Below are 6,026 nucleotides of genomic sequence, written 5' to 3'. Positions count from 1 at the left end.
GGGGAAGACCCCAGAGACCGTCTGTTTAGATCAGAAGCTGGAGCTTGTCAAGAAGGGTTTACCCGACTTAACGCACCAGGAGCGAGGCCGAGAACCCCTAGGACTGCCCATCAGCCTGTCCAGACCATCCTGGGCCGACCCAGGACTGGAACCCGGGCCGCCTGCTTTGTGGCCTCAGTTTGTCCCGCTCTGTCCGGGAGCCTCCGCCCACAAGGTCCCTGTCCCCAGCCTCTGGCTCAGCCCTGGACACTGCTTCCCACGGTGCCCGTCCGACCCTGCTTGCGCACCCGGGGAGCTCACCGCCCGCCCTGGCAGCCGGTGCGGGGGCCACTGTAGAACTCCAGGGAGGAGCCGGTGGGGGAGGGGGCACCTTTCAGGCTGTGACCCCTGGATTCCTGGTCTCCCCAGCTTCCCCTGTGCCAGACTGTGGGGGCCTAGAGACCGGGAAATCTTGGAATGCCACATTCTTGGAAACCCGGTCCCTTCCAGCCTGGGAATTCTTCGAGCTTCCTCTTAGGGGTGGGGCCCTTCATTTCCCATGGAGCTTGTGGGGGGCCGCTCCTTGATTTTGATGTCATTTGGGGTGAACGAGGTGTTTCCGGAGACTGGGCCATCAGAGAGGGGGCAGCTGGAGGTAGGGGTGGGAGTTCGGCAAGCACAGGAGGGGATGTGGGAGCACGGTGTGGACCCCCGTGGGGTAAACCCTCCTCCCGGGGGGCACACCTTTCCCCGTGGTGCAGAGGTGGGGAGAGGTCTTCCAAGCCCCCTTCTCTCCACCCCCTCGTGAACCACCGCAGCCCTCGCAGAGTAATTCCTCTGAAACCTCGAATACCTGCAGCGTCTCCCAGGGTATTTTTCTTGTGGTTAAGGTGGTATTTACAGTGAAAACAGCTATTGAAGCGAATCGGGAAAATAATGTCAGTGTTTCCACTTTTGACAAAAATGGGAAGGCGGGTGGTTTCTTGTCTGTGATAAGCGCATCTGCTCCTGCAGTAATTACTGTTTGAGATAATTATGAAAAAGAATTTAAACACTTAAGGCATGCACAGGGCCAGGACAACTTTCTTCCCCTTATTCATAATTTCTCCTGCAAGTCAGAGTCTTGTCCCGACGCGGGCTGAGGGAGGGGCCCTGGGAGGCTGTGGGCCAGCGCTCAGGCCCTCTCCCCCTGCCCCCCACTGGGGCCTGCTCCAGCGCAAGGGGCAGGACCCCTGGGTTGCAGCTGGATTTGTCGGGGGAGTGACTGTGGACAGGTTCCTCCGAGCCTCAGCTTCCCTATCTGCGTTAAGTCGCTTCAGTCATGTCCAACTCTTTGTGACCGCATGGACTATAGCCTGCAAGGTCCTCTGTTCATGGGATTCTCCAGGCAAGAACACTGGAGTGGGTTTCCATGCCCTCCTCCAGGGGATCTTCCTGACCCAGGGATCAAGCCCTCATCTCTTACGTCTCCTGCATTGGCAGGCGGGTTCTTTACCTCTAGTGCCACCTGGGAAGCCCTTCCTTACCTGTGAAACAGGGTTAGTACTCGGGTGCCTTCGAGGACAGTGACAAAGCAGCCCTCTCACGTGGGCCGGGTCCCTCCTTGTGTTGCGGGAGGCCTGGGGCCGCTCCTGCAGCTCCCTTGCCCACGGAGGTAGCACCCTGTCCTTGAGAAGCCCCGTTGAGCTGGCTTTGCCTTCCTCCACTGTCCTTCGGGAAGCAGACGCTCAGGAGCTCGGAAAGGAGCAGCCTCAGAGAGTCCTGGTCCCTGTGCCCAGGTGAGCCCAGAAGGTCACCCGTGTGGCCCAGTTGGAGCTCAGCAGGGCTGGCCTGAGCTGGGCTATCGGGGAGGAATGTTCTCTCTATCACCTGGGGTGTCCCAGCAGGACCCGAGTGACCATCTGCCGGGGCGGCCAGGGAGCGACAGGGCTTGGGCTGGAGGTCCCCTGATCTTCAGCAGATCCTCTGGTCTTCAGATTTCAAGGCAAACCAGAGCCCAGGAACCCTGAGTCCTCGGGGAGACTAGAGAAAGGAGGCGTGGAGGGTAGCGGCCAGGACTGACCAAGCACACGGGCGGCCTTGCCCAGGTTCACATAGGTGCCCTGGCAGAGCCCCGGCTGCCCTGTGCCTCCACCCAGGGCTGCCTCTAGGGACCTTGGGCTCACCGTGGGTGAGAGTGAGGCGGGAGGCTGGCCTGGGCAACCTTGAGGGAAAAGCTCTTGGGACCCATTAGAGCAGAAACCAGAAGAGCTGGCTTGGGGCTCATAGGAAGACAAGGCCAGGGCTTCAGTTCAGGCCCTGCCCTGACTCATCACCTGGCCTTGCACAGGTCCATGCCTGACTCTAGTCCACTCGCCCCATCTAGGCAATGAGAGGGTTGGACTGTAAATGAAAATCCCAAAGAGCAATGGCTTAAATAAGAGAAGTTTCTCTCTTTCATATTTAAGCCTCGGAGTATGTGATACAGGAGCCAGCCTACTTCTAGCTCCGGGATGCACCAAACCAAGGCAGAAATCTGGTCCTTAGGGTCCAAGAGGGCTGCCAGAATTCCAGCCATCACACCTGACTTCTAAGTAGGAAGAAGGAGGAAAGAGGAAAAGGAGGCCAAGTGTGGGTGTCAGTTATCTTTTAAGAAAGGCTCCTGGGAGTTGATGCTAGACACTCTTATATTCCACTGGTCGGAGCCTAGATGTGCAGAGGCTGGGAATGGAATCTTTGTTTTGGGAACCCCGCTGAAAATCAGAGAGAGCAGGGGAGGCTGGTGCTGGGGGCCACCAGCTGATTCTGCCATAAGGTGATGTGGTGTAGCCTTCCTGCTTTGACTCTGGAGGGGTCTGTGGGTCTGGAAATGTGCAATCTGCCATGTCTCGGACTTCCAAGAAAAGGACATGGACTTATAATAAGTTTTCAGAATTTTGAGACTCTGGCATTTCCAAATGGAGCGCCTGTGTGTGTGTATGTGTGTGTGTGTCCGGGCGTGCCGCCCAGGTGCCCAGGAGCAGGGCTCAGGTAACAGATTTGGACGCTTGGGGCCGGGGCTGGAGGTGCCCCACGGTGGGCAGCCTCTCTGCGCCCAGCAGGCTGCTCCCTCGGCTCCTGGAATCCACTCGTGCCGGCCTGTCTGCACACGCGCCTCGTGCGCGCCGGAGGCCCGGGGCAGGGGCGGCGGGAGGGGGGCGCCCAGGAATGCTTGCTCTTTTGAAGGCCGAGCTGTCCGGGCAGACTTCGTCGATCTGGCGCCGTGGCGGGCTCCGGCGCTGGGGGGCGCCCGAGAGCAAGCTCCAGGCGCCGGTGGAGTGGGGGTGGGGTCAGAGCGGGGCTGACTCGGGTGTGCTTTGCAGCTGCTCCAAGTAAGGTTCTGTCTTAAGCACCGGCACTCGGCAGAGAAGCTGCCTGCCCCAGGGAGGAGCTGCAGTCACTTGACAAAACATACAATGAATAAATGGGAGCCAAACCAACCGAGGAACAGGGAGGGGGAGGGTTGGTGACCGTAGGGACTGCAGGTCTGGGTCTAGGCGGTCAGGGAAGGTGGGAGGGCGGCACTTTTGCAAAGACCTGAAATGGAGGAGGGAGTGAGCCCAGCAAGCACCCAGAAGCGTGCGGGTCAGAAGGCACAGCCTGACCAAAGACCCTGAGGCAGGAGCCAGGTCAGGGGGCCCTGGGAGCCAAGATAAGGACTTTGGCTCTTGCTGGGCATGAGGCAGGAGCCATGGGAGGTCTGAGCAGGGGAGGGTCACTATGTGACCTAGGTCTTCATGGGGCGCCCCCTGCTGCCGTGGGGAAGATGTCGCTGAGGTGCTGGCGGCAGGTTTTCTGCAGGCTGTGCCCACTCCCCCCACAGCACTGAGCTCCGTTTTCCCATCCTGTCGTCTCCTGAGTCTTCCTCCTCCTGGGCCCTCTGCCTTCTCCGCAGCCACTGTTCCAGCTCAGGCCTCAGCTTCTCTCACTGTGATTCTCTTGCTCCTGCTGCCTTCGTGTGGCACCCCCCCTCACGATGGCAAAGTGGCTGCAGAGGCTCCAGGCCTCACAGGTGGGATTTCTAGCAGAGTCGTCAGAGGTTCTGGCCTCAGCAGGGATTGGGCCACTTCTGTGCTGATTCCCTGGGCAGGAGGATGCCTTGCTCTAGTTGTCCTCTGGGACCTGGGTCAGTTGTTGAGGCAAGTCCCATCCACACTGGTCCTCCTCCTCCTTCTACCTTTTTAAAGGACCCCTGTGATTATGCTGTGCCCACTTGGATAACCTGGATCACCTCCCCCTCTCACCATCCGTAACGTAACCGTGTTTGCAGTCTCTTTTGCTGCATGCGGTAACACGTATGGGGGCTCCAGGGTTGGGATGTGGACATCTCGGGATAGGAAGCATGATTTGCCTGCTGATGACCGTGTCCTCTCAAGGCCAACGTGTGGCCCCTGCCCACCGCCAGCTGTGGTTCTCAGGGGAGTCTGGGCTGGTGTGAGTGAGGTACATGGCAAGGGGTGTACCCCGAACAAAAGGCACAGGACCCAGGATGGGAAGGTTGCCTTAGCTGCTTCCCCTGTTCACAGCAGAGCATCCAGGCTCCAGTCTGACTTGCCGTGTGACCTTCGGCGTTCCCTTGACCTTGCTGGGCCTTGGGGGGGTTTCCCCACCCATGAACAAGAGAGGGCAGGTGACATGTTCGTTCAGAGGGTCTCCAGCCCGGGCCCTGAAATGCAGTCTTGAGCTCTGCGTATATCCCTCCCTGAACGTCCATGGTCCCGTCTGTAGAGTGAAGTCCTTGGTCCCCACACCACTCCTTCACATTGTTGCTGCTCAGTGATAACGGACAATGTCCTTGAACTTGCTTCATTAAATTCCAGGCTGACTCAATGGACGTGAGTTTGACCAAACTCCAGGAGATAGTGGAGGACAGGGCGACCTGGTGGGCTGTAGTCCACGAAATTGTAGGGAGTCGGACTTAGTGACTGAACGACCACAGGCCGAAGGGAGCGTTTATTGAGCACTGCTGTTTGCCAGGTGCCGTGTTCGGCGGGGGAACCCCATGGCCACTCTGCAAGCTGGACCCATCACCCGCATTGACATCCAGGGACCCTGAGCCCTAAGGCGGCCGTGTGTGCTGCCCAGTGGGCAGGAGATGGGGGCGGGGTCTGGATTTTCACAGAGACCGCCTCCTCCCACCAGCAGAGAGCGCAGTCCCGGGGGGCGCTGGGCAGGAGAACCAGTCTGAGCCCCTTGAGGGTCTCGGGTCACCTGCAGCCCGGCTCCGACCCTGACTCCCTGCCTGGGAGTGTGAGGCAGGTGGTGGGTCCGTGTGCTCCTGGGGAGGGCCGTCCGGGAGGGGCCGACAGGAAGACACGGGGCCTCGGGCCCTGCCAAGAGGCATTGATTCCAGGCACCAGCACTGCGCTGGGGCTGAGCCAAGCGATGAGGTCATGCAGGACAGCACGGTGACTCCGGGCCGGCGTCCCCGCCGATGACGTGATCGCCGGACGTGAGGGAGCTCTCTCTGCCTGGAAGACGCAGGCCCGCTCCTTCCTTCTCCTTGACAAGCCCCGGACTCCAGCCTGCAGCGCTGCCGGAGAGGGCCAGCCCGGGGACCCTGCCTTGCTGCCGTGCTGTGTGACCTTGGACTAGTCACCCGCCCTCTCTGGGCTTCCTGCTGGGACCCAGGGCTCTGCAAGCACCTCCCGTGGACAGTTTGACCAGTTCCCACTCGAGATCCCCAGGCTCTGCAGGGTCAGGCAGGGAGGCCGGGGTGCCCAGAAGCGGGTGATCGGCGGCTCCCAGCACCCACCCACGGCTGCCTCCACTTGTACACAAGTCCTCGGGGCACGAGGTGGCTGTCGTCCTAGCGCCCTCTGGCCTGTTCCCGTGCTGGAAGCTGGAGTGTGCCTGGGGGTTGGAGCCCCCGGCCGTGCCTCCTCCGGGCTGTGTGGTCTCTGAGGAGTTGCTTAACGTCTCTGTGCCTCGAGCCCCATCAGGAGGCCGTGGAAGAGCTGAGGGGCGTTGAATGGACACCTCGCTGTAAACTGACCCTCTCGGCCTGTCACACGTTCTCGCAGCTTGAA

This window comes from Bison bison, unplaced genomic scaffold, assembly GCF_000754665.1.
Source record: "Bison bison bison isolate TAMUID 2011002044 unplaced genomic scaffold, Bison_UMD1.0 scf7180017864482, whole genome shotgun sequence".
Classification (NCBI taxonomy): domain Eukaryota; kingdom Metazoa; phylum Chordata; class Mammalia; order Artiodactyla; family Bovidae; genus Bison; species Bison bison.
The sequence above is the reverse complement of the archived record's forward strand: the minus strand, read 5'-3'. Positions refer to the sequence as shown.